General features: G+C 45.4%; 1 pseudogene; it reads left to right on the top strand.

Annotated features, from left to right (window-relative positions):
* Positions 1–426: 426 nt before the first annotated feature.
* The window catches only part of LOC108522548 (HLA class I histocompatibility antigen, B-52 alpha chain-like), a 15,719-nt pseudogene continuing 1,512 nt past the window's right edge, over positions 427–14,633 (top strand).

The raw sequence follows: 14,633 nt of genomic DNA, 5'->3' as shown, positions 1-14,633 counted from the left end.
AGGTGGAGCTTGCAGTGAGCAGAGATTGCACCACTGCACTCCAGCCTGGGCGACAGAACGAGACAGAGTATGTCTTTTATTACATTTATGTAATAAAAAATTACATATATAAGCACCCTTTGAAATGCTTACAGCAGAGCTAGCTGCCTAAAATTAACATTCATCTAACACTGCAAGCCAGAACCTGTTCTGAGCAGTGCTCTGGAAGGGACTTCGGATTTTGAGAAAAAAGGTTGGGAGCACTTTGAACACAGAAACTATTTTCTCATGGGTTCCATTTTGATGTTTATTAAACTCACAACTTCTTTGTTTTCTTCATGTCTTCTTAGAAAGTGATTTCTCACTTTGAGAGTGAACTCTTTGCAGGACTTGAGCATAGTGATCACGACTGCTGCCTCCCCTCTGAGAAATCTGGAGGATGAGATAATGTGCTCCATCTGTCTTGACAACTTGAGAGACCCAGTGACCATTGACTGTGGTCATGTCTTTTGCTACCACTGCATCATTAAGGTCTGTGAATCTACTAGGCAGCCATTATATTGTTCTCTGTGCAAGACAGCTTTTAAGAAAAAATATCTGCCATGTGTGGCAGATGGCCAGGCTGGTGGAGAACATTTGGAGGATGAAGGTAGATGAGGAGAGACAACCCAGAGAGGAAAGACCACCTGAGCAAAAAGCAGAGAAGCTGTGTAGGCGACATCTGGAGAAACTCCATTACGACTTCAAAGGATGACCAAGAGATGTTATGTTTGATGTGTTGGGAGTCCTGAGAACACAAGCACCATTCTGCTGTTCTTCTAGAAAAGGCTGCACAATCTTGTCAGGTAAGAATTGTGTTGGAGCCCAGCTCTGTTCTTTTAGCCAGAAAGTTCTATGATACCTTCAGGATAAGGTGCAGTTTTTTCGCATTGCTTTATTGAGGTATAATTGACATGTAAAAGCTATACATATTTAATGTATACCAATTAATGAGTTTGTAGATAAGTATACACCTCTGAAACCATCATCACAGCAAAAACACGTATCTATCACTTTCCAAACTTTCCACACACCCTCTTGTTATTATCATTATTTATTTGTGTGTGTGATAAGAACACTTAGCCAAAGATCTACTCTTTTAGTAAATTTGAAGTATATAATACAGTGTTTTCAGCTATAGGCATTATACTATATAGTAGGTCTCTAGAACTTCTTTATCTTGTATAACTGAAACTTTGTAACTTTGACCATCAACCCTCCATTCCCTGCCCCCACCAGCCCCTGGCAACCACCATTCTACTTTCTGTTTATATAAGTTTGACTGTTTTAGATTCCACATATAAGTGAGGTCGCACAGTATGTGTCTGGCATATTCACTTAGCATAATATTCTCAAGGTCCATCCATGTTGTCACAAATGGCAGAATTTCCTTCTTTTTAAGGCTGAATAATATTCCATTGTATGTATATACCACATTTTCTTTATTCATCCATCAATGAACATTTTGGTTGTTTTTATATCTTGGTTATTGTGAATAGTGCTGCAAAGAACATGGGGAATATATGGACTATAAATACCCAGAAGTGAGATTGCTGGATCATATGGTAGTTCTGTTTTTATTCTTTGAGGAACTTCTTACTGTTTTTATAATGGCTGTACCAGTTTACATTTACACCAACAGTGTATCAGGGTTCCCCTTTCTCCACATCCCCACCAACACTTTTTATCTTTTAAAAAATATAATAGCATTTCTAAGAGGTATAAGTGACAGTTCAAGTTATTTAGCATGGAAGATTCTTGGTAAAGTACTACCCTTTGCATTTGGATAATAAAGCTGGTTTGGTTTTATATCTTTTATGGAAGAAGGTCTATCACATTGCCTTGATGGTTTCATCTCTGAGGTTCAGATCAAGTCTTATCAGTGATACAGAACACCAGCACTCCTGATAGCTCTTGTAGTATACAGATTCAAGTGGTATGTACATAGTTGTTGTAAAAATATTTTTGAGAATATTTCACCCTGTATGAAATCTGTATAATTTTTCTTTCAGAATTTAGTAACAAGGAAAATATTATTTCCTCTGGGGTCCTATTATGTTTCTTCTTATCTGCTAAAGAAACATTAGGCTGGGCATGGTGGTTCACACCTGTAATCTAGCACTTTGGGAGGCTAAGGCAGGTGAATCACTTGAGGTCAGGGACTTAAGACCAGCTTGGTCAAAATTAAACCTCATCTCTACTAAAAATTCAAAAATTAGTCAGGCATGGTGGCATGCACCTGTAATCCTAGCTACTTGGGAAGCTGAGGCGGGAGAATCTCTTGAACCCAGGAGGCAGAGGTTGCAGTGAGCCAAGATTGTGCCATCGCACTCCAGCCTGGGCAACAGTGTGAGACTCTGTCTCAAAAAAAAAAGAAAAGAAAAGAAAAAAGAAACATCAGGCAGTTCATTGTTTCCCTTTTCTCTTTGCCTGCCAACTTAGTCATCCTCTTAATAATTTGGAGTTGCTGCCAGGTGTGGTGGCTCATGCCTGTAATCCCAACACTGGGAAGCCAAGGCGGGAGGATAGCTTGAGAACAGGAGAACAGCCTGGGCTATAGCAAGACCCCATCTCTACAATAATAACTATTATTATAGTTATTATTTATATATTAATACTATATAGTTATTATTACTAATATATAGTTATTAATAATATTATTATTGATAATAACTAATAATAGTTATTATTATTATTATTTGGAGTTGGCATGTATGCTTTCCTTGACTTTTCGTGTTAATTTTTTGTTTCTCTTTTTTTCTTTTTACGAGACAGGGTCTCACTATGTTGCCAAGGTATGCCCTTGAAGTCTTGGGCTCAAGAGACATTTCACCCTCAGTTTCCCAAATAGCTGGGACTATAGGCACATACCACTGCACCCATCTTCTATTTCTGTTTTATTAATTAATTTTCATTTTAATTGTCTGATTTTTGGTAGAAACGGACAGTGTAAATATAAATTAGAAACTATACCATAAGTCTTGTTAGTTGTAATCATAATACAATATTATTTTATCTTACTTCTAAGAAATTGCTCTAGGCCAATTTATCACTCAATGTATCTTCCTTATTTACTAGAATGGAAATTGTTCCACACGACCATTATTAAACTACATAGGGTCAAATGCAGTCTGATTTCACTCTGGAATCACTTTGCCTCTCCCTTTCTTCATTGAGGCCATTTTCATCTTGATTTTGAGACTTTCCATGTTTATTTTCTTTTTCCTTTTCTTTTTTTTTTTTTCTTGAGACAGAGTTTTGCTCTTGTCACCCAGGCTGGAGTGCAGCAGCGCGATCTTGACTCACTGCAACCTCTGCCTCCTGGGTTCAAGTGATTATCCTGCCTCAGCCTCCCAAATAGCTGGAATTACAGGCGCTCACCACCAGGCCCGGCTAATTTTTGTATTTTTTAGTAGAGACAGGGTTTCACCACGTTGGCCAGGCTGGTCTTTAACTCCTGACCTCAGATGATCCACCTGTCTCGACCTCCCAAAGTACTGGGATTACAGGCGTGAATGACCGCGCCCTGAGACTATGTTTATTTTCATAGGGCAAAATTCTAAACCATCTGAAGATTCTGAAGAGAAACAAGGATAGGATTCAGAATTCTCAATCTGTGGGAGATGAGATTCAGGCCTTGCTGGTAAGAGAGGTCTCTAGTAAATGTTCTGTATGAATGTGTGTGTATAGGGGCAGCGGTGTGTGTGTAGGCAGTAGTGGGGCATAGGTTAGGGAGAGGAAGGGGTATGTGTTTTGGGGGGGTGTTGAGGAATGGGGAGGGGGAGAGTGATCAAAGAGATTTCTGTTCTGAACTCATCCTCAGAAGATCTCACACGTGTTCTGGTGTTTCCTAGCCTCTCAAAGAAGTCACTTTTCTCTTTCTGCATTTACTGTAGACATTTCAGAACCACAGGCAAGACATTGTATCAGTGTTTGAACAGGGCCATCAGTTTTTGAGAAAAAGGGAACAGTACCTGTTGGAGCAGCTGGTAGGGCTAGAGCAGGAACTCACCAAAAGGAGGAATAGCCATATCATCAAGGGTTCTGAGGAGGTGGTCCAGCTTGGGACCCTGATCTCTGAGTTGGAGAAGAAGTCTTGGCAGCCAGCACTTGAACTTTTGAAGGTAAGGTACCAACCAAACTGTACCTGAGTCCTCTTGCTCCAGACTATGGTGTGGCCGATTTGCAAGAGATTTGGACCAGGAGTCAAGAGAGACAAGGTGTTATTCTCATTTACTGAGTTCTTTAATAAGTGAATTAGCCAACCAATGGGTTTTAAGACCCAAAGTGCAGTGGGCAGGGGTCTATAATATGCACAGACCATATAATGGAATATTAAGATCTGTACATTTATAATAAATAATCTGATGTTAAATCTTTTGGTCAGATTGGAGGCCACAAGAATTCTGGAAACAGCTAGTGTTTAGTCAGAGAAGGCTTCAAAGAAGAGGCTTTTGATGTTGGCCTTGAAGGAAATATAAAGATTTATTTTATTATTTTTTATTTATTTATTTATTTATTTATTTATTTATTTATTTAAGATGGAGTCTCCCTCTGTCACCCAGGCTGCAGTGCAGTGGCACGATCTCAGCTCACTGCAATCTTCACCTCCTGGGTTCAAGTGATTCTCCTGCCTCAGTCTCCTGAGTAGCTGGGACTACAGGCACCCACCACCACACCCGGCTAATTAAGATTTAGATTGTCAGAAAGGAGCTAAACATTCCACTTGGTAGGGGATGGGGACACTCTAGTTACAATTAGATAAATAAATGTGATAATAAACTTGGTATATGTGTGGGCAGGTGGGCGTAAGCGCTGGGGAAGATAGTAATAGGAAGATAGATAAGATGATAGGAAGGGGACATAGAATGAAGGTAGCTACCTTTCTGGAAGAGTCAGATTAAGTGAGGGAGAAATGAAAAGTACGATGGGGCCAACTGAGTTGAGGCCTTCCAAAGCCTCATGGAAGAGCTGGTTGTTCAAAAGAGCATGGCATTTCTCTTGCTCTTGCTCTCACTGTGTTGACAGGCCAGCTCCCCCTTTGCCTTCTGCCATAAGTTTAAGCTTCCTGAGATCTCACCAGAAACTGAGCAGATGCTGGTGTTATTCTTCTTGTACAGCCTGCAGAAATATGAGTCAGATAAACCTCTTTTCTTTACAAATGACCCAGCCTCGGGTATTCCTTTATAGTAATGGAAACAGACTAATATACTAGCTTATCCCAGGTCACAAGCCCCACACTCAGCAAGTCTTGCAGGGTCCCCTGGCACTCTGGATTTGGCAACCAGCCCCATGTTGAAGAGACAAAATCTGACCACCAGCTGCCACCATGGCCTCTTAGACTCTGGAAGGGGAGTCCTGGCCAGGTCACAGGATGCCGAGATGGTAAAAAGTCTTCCTCATCCCAGTTTTAGCTCCAGAATTTGATGATGCTCCCCATTTCTCCCTGGCTCAGCTTGTGGAGTCCCTGGGGCCTCTCCTGGCCCACAACCCCCAAACTCTGTAGCCAGGTGGCAGGGCCCAAAATTAGATTTGAGTTCAGGACCACAGGACCATTAATCTCAGGGATTTGAGGTGGCAGAGGGGCAAGGTCTGAGGAATCTGAACAACAGGCCTTTATCTGCTTAGGTCCCCAGAAGGGAAGAAAAGAGCAAGACACCAGGGTCCTGGAATCTCAGAGTAGGAGGGGCGCCTTCCAGGCTCTCTGAGGGTGGGTGATCTGACGCCCTGGAGAAGGGTTCATCCTTGGTGTCCAGGGTGATGGTGGTTGGACACCTGGGTCCTTGAGGTCTGGGGAGGTGGAGAGAAACCTCCCTTGGGATATTGAGAAGATGCCTGGGCTTGAACTCATCATTGATCTCACTGTAAACTGATACAGTCTTTAGCTCCTATGCCACACCCACCCTTGACCCTACAGGAACTGTGTCCCCATCACTGCCAGCAGCCCTGTGGTCACTGCAGCAGTTCCTACTGTCTCAAAAGATGTACGTAGTCAACAGTTGTGACTGCAGGTTGCTGGGGCTGGACTTGGAAAGGATCATTAGGTTGTGGCATGGAGAAGTGCCTGGAAACACTGGAATCAGGAACCAAGGCTGGCCACTTTGTGGTGGCACAGGCCTCACTCTCCTCTCCTCTCCTGATTCTCCGTGACACCCAGCATTTGGGGGTTCTGGCTCTGGAAAAGGGGGAATGCCTTTCATCACCTTCTCTCTCTCATCTTCTCTTCTTTTCCCATTTCTTCCATGTGTGTTTCTGACTTACAGTATTCCTATCAGTACAGAAAACTTCCTAAAACTTAAGTGTAGCCTACCGATGAGTTATAGAGCTAACACCCATGCAATTACCATCCAGCTGAAAAAACAGAGACCTCTGCCAAATCCCTCAGCCGGAAGCCCGTGTGCCTCCCTGGAAACAGAACCCATCCCTCTTGCACAGGTGTCCACTAAACTGACCCCTTCCCATCTGACTCCTCTCCCTCCACTACACTGGCCTCTGTTCCCTTCATGTCATGATTTCCGCACTATTTTGGCTTCTCCAGGAGCTTCCCTCATCTTCCTCGGCCAAAGCTCCAGGGCCTCTCCTCCCCTCCCCTCCCCCACCCCAGGATTAGAGAATCCAGAGTTAATTCCTGGGATAAGACCATTTCATCCTGAGGGCAGTAGGATCCCATCTAGGATACCACATTACATTTAATCCCATTATGTCTCTTAAGGCTCCTCTGGCTGTGAGGATTTCTCAGATTTTCCTTGTTTTTGATGACCTTGACATTTTTTGAGGAGTATTTGTCAGGCATATTGTGGAATGTCCTTTGACTTGAATGTGGTTGGGGTTATGGGTGTTGAGGAGGAACAGCACAGAGGTAAAATGCCACTCTCAGCACATCAGGGGTACACGCCACCCACTTGATTTATCACTGATGATGTCAACCTTCATCACCTGCCTAAGGTAGTGTTTCCCAGTTTCTCCCCTGTCAAGTTCCTTTTCTAGCTTTCCCTTTTCCATAATGGAGTCTTTGGAAGGAAGTCGCTATGTGCAGTCCATGGATAAGGGGTGTTCTTCTACAAACATTCACATGCAGGTTTTTATGCAAAGTAAGTTTTCAAATTTATTGTCAGGAGTGTGATCATGGTGTTGTATGGCAAGTCTTATGTTTAGCGTTATAAGAAACTGCTCATATTGGCCAGGTGTGGTGGCTCACGCCTGTAATCCCAGCACTTTGGGGGGCCAAGGTGGGTGGATCATGAGGTCAGGAGATCGAGACCATCCTGGCTAACACGGTGAAACCCCGTCTCTACTAAAAATACAAAAAAATTAGCCGAGAATGGTGGCGGGCACCTGTAGTCCCAGCTACTCGGGAGGCTGAGGCAGGAGAATGGCATGAAACCGAGAGGCAGAACTTGCAGTAAGCTGAGATCCTGCCACTGCACTCCAGTCTGGGTGACAGAGCCAGACTCTGTCTCAAAAAAAAAAGAAAAAGGAAAAGAAAAAGAAAATGCTCATACCTTCTAGAATGGCTGTGTCATTTCCATTCCTGCCAGCAGTGGGTGAGGGTTCCTGTCATTTGGCATCCTCGTAGCACTTGGTACTACTAGATTTTTGGGTTTTAGTTATTCTAGTAGATGTCAAATGGTATATCGTTGTTGTTTTCATTTGCATTTCCCTAATGACAAATGACATTGAGCATCTCCTCACTTGCCATCTGTAGATCTTTGGAGAGGCATCTGTTCGGATGTTTGCCCATTTTTAAATTGGGTAAATGTTTTCTTATTGTTCAGTTTTGAGGGTTCTTTCTATATTCCAAATACAAGTCTTTCATCAGATATGTGGTTTGAAAATATTTTCTCCTAGTCTGTGTCCTTTACTGATATAGTAACACACAGTAATGCATAGGTATATTTTTCTAGGAGAAGAAATGAGAAGTTTCTAATTGCGAAGGTTTCTGGGTAGATGACCTGAGGGACAAGCAAACGTGGTGGGGGTGCAAGGGGAATAACTTATCTTTGTATATTTTTGAATATCTTTTGAATTTTCTTGTGTGTGCATTAATGTTTTCAAAATAAATTACATAAAATCCCTTACACTTGTCCCACCTTTGACAGATCATGTCCAGAGCATGTGTTAAGACTCAGATATTGATCCTTTATTCTAGGACCAAAATGGTTCTCACTGAACTATTTTGCCTTAAAATTTCCATTTCTGGAAAAGGTGGTTAGAGTACATGAATAAATCCTTTCACCAAAAAAGCTAAAAATGCCATGTATAACAAAATTCAAAAAGCATCTTCTTAAAAGCATCAAATTGCTGACAAGATGGTAATAAATGACCACACCCCACAAGGAAAGGAAAGATACTGCTTGGCCTCATAGACAGCAGTGGCCTGAGGAATGCAGAAAAGGCTCAAGTTCATTGCCCAGAGCCGAGACACAGGGGCCCCGCACTTCCAGCTCTTTTCTCTGAACACCTCACTTTGTACCCCTGTGCCTTCCCTTTAAAACTTTAGTTTTCTTTTCTGATATAGTATAATGTAAGTGTATAATATATGACATAACGTATATTCACTGTAGAAGCATTATAAAATTCTGGGAAGAATAAATGACAAATTAAAAATAACCCCTAACCCTTACACCTATATTTGGTTGCATTTCCTCCTAGTCTGTTTATATTCTCTGACTGCTGCATGAGTGCTAGATCTCTCTCTCCCTGCCACTCTCTGTCCCCCTGCCCCTCCCCCCGAGTTGATGAGCACAGACCTCAGTGTCCATCCCCCAAAGCCCTGCACTCTCCAGATGCCATTTCCTGGATCACTTTACTCTCACATCTCCTGAGAGGAGTATTTCCTACTTTCTCCTCCACTCTTTCCGCACTCCCACCTTGAGGTGATGAATTTATTTCTCTTTGACTTAGGAAAAAAGAACTCAGGTGAGAACCGCATTATCATCCCACTACTATCCTCACATTGCACCTGTCTCCTCAGCCTTCCCACCAGCACCAGTGATGATGGATGGCCAGGCCCTCCCTCTTCTGTATCAATTTCTACTCTATTGATTCCTTCATTCCTGCATACAAACATGCTGTAATATTTCCCATTAAAACAACAAAACTAAAATAAAACAAAATCTTACCATAAAAATCCACTGCCTGATCCCGTATCTCCCTCTAACTACTACCCCATCTTCCTGACATTCTTTATAGAAAAATTAGTGAGTCAGTGTTCTCCTGTCTTTGTAAACATCAGATGGATATATAGACAGTATTTAAAAATTTTAAAAATATCTACAAGGCTTGTTATGAAGAAACACATCTCCAGTGTTCATACATGCCATTTCCTGAACCCCAGAGGCAACCTGCTTGACTTTTTTTTTTTTTTTTTTTTTTTTTTTTTTTTTTTTTTTGCCTAATTCTTTTATTGTGACTTCTGTTCCTCTAAATACTGTGCTTATAGTGCGCCTTTGTTTTTTGTTTTCAATATTTTTTGAGACGGAGTCTCGCTTGTCGCTAGGCTGGAGTGCAGTGGCTGATGTTGGCTCACTACAACCTCCACCTCCCGGGTTCAAGCAATTCTCCTGCCTAAGGCTCTCTAGTAGCTAGGACTATGGGCGCGCACCACCATGCCCAGCAAATTTTTGTATTTTCTTTAGTAGAGATGGGGTTTCACCATGTTGGCCAGGATGGTCTCGATCTCTTGACCTCATGATCCACCCCCATTGGCCTCCCAAAGTGCTGGGATTACAGATGTGAGCCACCATGCCCGGCCTGTTATTTTATTTTTGAGATGGAGTCTTGCTCTGTTGCCCAGGATGGAGTGCAGTGGTGCAATCTCGGCTCACTGCAAGCCCCACCTCCCAGGTTCACGCCATTCTCTTGCCTCAGCCTCCTGAGTAGCTGGGACTACAGGCACCCGCCACCATGCCCGGCTAATTATTTTTGTATTTTTAGTAGAGACGCGTTTACACCTTGTTAGCCAGGTTGGTCTCGATCTCCTGACCTTGTGATCTGCCGGCCTTGGCCTCCCAAAGTGCTGGGATTACAGACGTGAGCCACCACACCTGGCCCGTTTATTTTTATCTATCATCCGTAGTGGATAGCTTCGTTCCACATACCCTTGTCCTCCCAATGTAGTTATTTTCTTATTTTGGTTAGCTCAGTGTTCAGTGTTTACATTATTATGACCGTGTAAATGGTATTCACAACTAGGCTAGCAGCTGTGATTACTTTCCCTCTGTCAAATTTACTTCTTAATTTGCCTGAGGTTAATAAATGTCTTGTTCCTTCACGTGCTTAGTTTCTGCCTTATTCATTATAATCTCTCCCCCAAACTTTCCCCAGCAGCCTCTGCTATGGTTTGAATGCGTCCTGCAAAGCTCATGTGTTGTAAATTGGATCCCTGTATCAGTCCATTCTCGTATTGCTGTAAGGAAGTAACTGAGACTGAGTAGTTTATAAAGAACAGTGGTTTACTTGGTTCATGGTTTTGCAGGCTGTACAAGCATGGTACTGGTATCTGTTTGGCTTCTGGGGAGGCCTCAGGAAGCTTTCACTTATTGTGGAAGGAGAAGCAGAAGCAGGTATGTCACTTGGTGAAAGCAGGAGGAAGTAGGGAGGGAGGTGCCACATATTTTTAAACAACCAGATCTCAGGAGAATTCACTATCACAAGGACAGCACCAATCTATGAGGGATCCTGCTCCATGACCCAAATACCTCCTACCATGACCCACCTTCAACACTGGGGATTAAAATTCAACATGGATTTAGAGGGGGTAACACCCAAACTATATCAGTCTCCAATGCGGTGGTGTTGGGGGATGGGATCTAATGGAAGGTGTTTGTGTCACCAGGATTTTGCCCTCATGAATTAATACTATCATTGCGGGAGCAGGTTCACCCCTTTTGGCTTCTCTTGTCCTCTCTCTTGCCCTTCCATCTTCTGCCATGTGAAGACACAGCAAGACGGCTTTAACAGACGCTGGTGCCTTGACCCTGGACTTCCCAGTCTCCAGAACTGTGAGAAAATAAATTTCTGTTCTTAACTGACTCAGTCTGTGGCGTTTTGTTATAGCAGCATAAACAGACTATATTAGTTCGTTCTTGCATTGCTACAAAGAAATACCTGAGTCTGGGTAATTTATAAAGAAAAGAAGTTTAATTGGCTCACGGTTGTTCAGATTCTATTGGAAGCATGATTCTGGCACTTGCTAGGCTTACTGGAGAGGCCTCAAGGCCTCAGGAAACTTAGTCATGAGAAGGCAAGACAAGGCAAAGCAAGGAGCAAGGGGGCAGGGGAGGTGCTACACACTTTAAAACAACCAAATCTTGTGAGAAAATCAGAGAAGAGCACCAAGGGGATGGTGCTAAACCACAAGAAACGGCCCCCAAATCACCTCCCATCAGGCCCCACCTCCAACAAGGATACAATTTGACATGAGATTTGGGCAGGGACACAGATCCAAACCATAACACAGACTAAAACAGTCTCCTGACTATATTCAAGCATATCTGGGATTCCATCAACCTCACTGTTGTGAAGACATCTGGCCCACGGGCCTCAGTCCTGCTACCTGTGGACTGATGCCCACACACTTGGGGCAGTTCTGGCTTCCTGGATCTCTTTCACCTTATCTTGGGCATTCCTTTGCTGATGTTATAAAAAAACAAAAATTCCTACTACAAGTTTGGGTGAGGCTGGATTTTTTTCATAAACTTCAATCAATGTAACAGATTACACGCAGAAACAGCTGTGAAAATCCACTGGTCTAACGAGAAACCAGAAGAGAACTTGTAAGCATGCAAAATGTAAAAAAATACTCTTCTCGCTGTATTATTTTGGTAAATAGTGATTTCTCATGAAAATATTTCTAACATGTAATGGGTTATTAACACTCTAGATCAATTAACTATTAAAGTTTTAAATTCTAATATGGTAAATATTAACAAGATAAAAACAAAATTACCTTTGGCATCTTCACTAATTCCTAAGAGCATATAGGGATCATAAAACCAAAGCTTTTGAGAACCAATGACATAGCTCCTGGGCCAGGACTACAGGGAGACAGTGTGACAAAGACCGCTCGGGGCAGGAGAAGGGTCAGGGCAAAATCCGAGGTCCTCTGGCAGGACCACCGCTCTCAGGTCCTGCCTGAGAACGGTGTCTGGATCCGGGAGGTCCGCCTTGCAGATTCCCTATGCCCAGTTTCTTCTCCCTGTCGCAACCTATGGGACTGAGACTCTCTGCAGATCCCGAGGACGGGGTCATGAAGCCCCGAACCCTCCTCCTGCTGCTGCTCCCAGGGACTCTGGCCCTGACCGAGACTGCGGAGTCGGGAAGGAAACCGCCTTTGTGGCTAGGGGCGAGAGACCCGCCCAGCCTGCCGCGCTGTGCCGCGCCAGGAGGAGGGTCGGGGGGTTCTCAGTCCCTCCTCGTTCCCAAGCTCCCACTCCTCGAGATACTGTGTTATGGAATTGGTGTTCTATGGTCTCGCTGATGTCACGAATGAATCCCTACACCCTCGCGGTGTTAACAGTTCCTAAAGATTTGTGTATCTGGAATTTGTTTCTTCAGACATTTAGATGGATCTGGAACTTTCTCCATTCTGATTGGCTCACGGTCTATCCTGTCAAGAGTGAAGCTACACATCCTGGCTAACACGGTGAAAAACCCGTCTCTACTAAAAATACAAAAAATTAGCCAGGCGTGGTGGTGGGCACCTGTAGCCCCACTATACTCTAAAATGAGGCAGAGCTTGCATTTGAGCTAACATCATGCCACTGCACTCCAGCCTAGGAGACAGAGTAAGACTCCATCTCAAAAAGAGAGTGAAGCTGCAGACCTTCAGAGTGAATGCTACAGCTCTACAAAGGCAGCACGTCTGGAGTTGTTCATTCGTCCCAGGTGGGTTCACGGTCTCATGCCCTTCCAGTAGCAAAGCTGTAAACTACTTCGCGTTATAGCTTGTAAAAGCAGCAAGGCACTAACAGAGCAAAATACAAAACCTCCCCCACTCTGGAATCGGACCTAAAGAAATTGCAAATGGCCGGCTCAGGCAGCCTTCTTCTATTCCCTTATCTGACCCCACCCACATCCTGCTGATTGGTCTATTTTACAGAGAGCTGATTGGTCCTTTTACAGAGAGCTGATTGGTCCATTTTGACAGAGTGCTGATTGGTGCATTTACAATCCCTGCGATAGACAGAGTCAGAGTGCTAGTCCTCCAAGCCTCCACTAGGTTAGCTAGATACAGAGTACCAATTGGTGTATTCACAAACCCTGAGCTAGACTCAGAATGCTGATTGGTGTATTTACAAACCCTAAGCTAGAAACAGAGTGCTGATTGGTGCACATACAATCCTCCGGCGAGATATAAAAGTTCTTCAAGTCCCCATCCGGCTCAGGAGCCCAACTGGCTTCACCTGGTGGATCCTGCACTGCCGCTGCAGGCGTAGCTGTCCGCCAGTCCCGAGCCGCGCCTGCACTTCTCAGCTCTTGGGCTGTGGATGGGACCGGGCGCTACTGAGCAGGGGGCAGCGCCCGTCGGTGAGGCTCAGGCCGCGCGGGAGCCCACCTCTGCCCCGCGGGGAGGCAGCTAAACCTGGCGAGAATTTGAGTGCAGCGCCGGCGGGCCGACACTGCTGGGAGACAGGGCGCAACCTCCACAGCTGCTGGCCCGGGTGCTAAGCCCCTCATCACCCTGGGCCGGCGGCGCCGGCCGCTCAGTGTGCTGGGCCCGCCGACCCCGCGCCTGCGCCTGCCAGAACTTGCACTGGCCCGCGAGCGCTGCGCCCAGCCCTGGCTCGCGCCCGCGCCTCTTCCTCCACACCTCGCCGCAAGCAGAGGGAGTCGGCTCTGGCCTTAGCCAGACGAGAGGGGCTCCCACGGTGCCGTGGCGGGCTGAAGGGCTCCTCAAGCGCCACCAGAGTGGACGCCGAGGCCGAGGAGGCGCTGGGAGTGAGGACTGCTAACACATTGTCACCTCTCAGTATTTCAGCACCACCGTGTCCCGGCCCGGCCGCGGGGAGCCGTGCTTCATCGCCGTGGGCTACGTAGACTACATGCAGTTCGTGCGGTTGGACAGCGACGCCGCGAGTCCGAGGATGGAGCCACGAGCGCCGTGGGTGGAGCAGGAGGGGCCAGAGTATTGGGACCGGGAGATACGAAGCGCCAAGACCCACGCAGAGACTTTCCAAGGGAACTTGCAGACGCTGCTCCGCTACTACGAGAGCGAAGCCAGTGAGTAACCCCAGTCCGGGACGCAGGTCACGACTCCTCCCTGTCCCCTCCGGATAGCCCGGGTCGCCCTGAGTCTCCGGGTCCGAGATCCAACCTGAGGCTGTGGGACCCGTCCGGAGCCTCGACTTGGGAGAGCCCCAGGTACGTTTACCGGGTTTCATTTTCAGTTTAAGCGAAAATCCCCGCGGGTGGGTCGGGTGGGGGCGGGGCTTAGTGGGCGGGGCTGAGCGTGGGGGAGGGGCCAGAGTCTCACACCTTCCAGAAGATGTTTGGCTGAGTAGTGGGTTCCAAGGGCCACTTCCTCCGCGGGTATGAGCAGCATGCCTAAGACTACAAGGATTACCCCGCCCTGAACGAGCACCTGTGCTCCTGGACTACGGCGGCTCAGATCA

This window comes from Rhinopithecus bieti, unplaced genomic scaffold (assembly GCF_001698545.2).
Source record: "Rhinopithecus bieti isolate Rb0 unplaced genomic scaffold, ASM169854v2 scaffold_64503, whole genome shotgun sequence".
In the NCBI taxonomy this organism is placed as follows: domain Eukaryota; kingdom Metazoa; phylum Chordata; class Mammalia; order Primates; family Cercopithecidae; genus Rhinopithecus; species Rhinopithecus bieti.
This window is presented reverse-complemented; position numbering and strand designations above follow the sequence as displayed.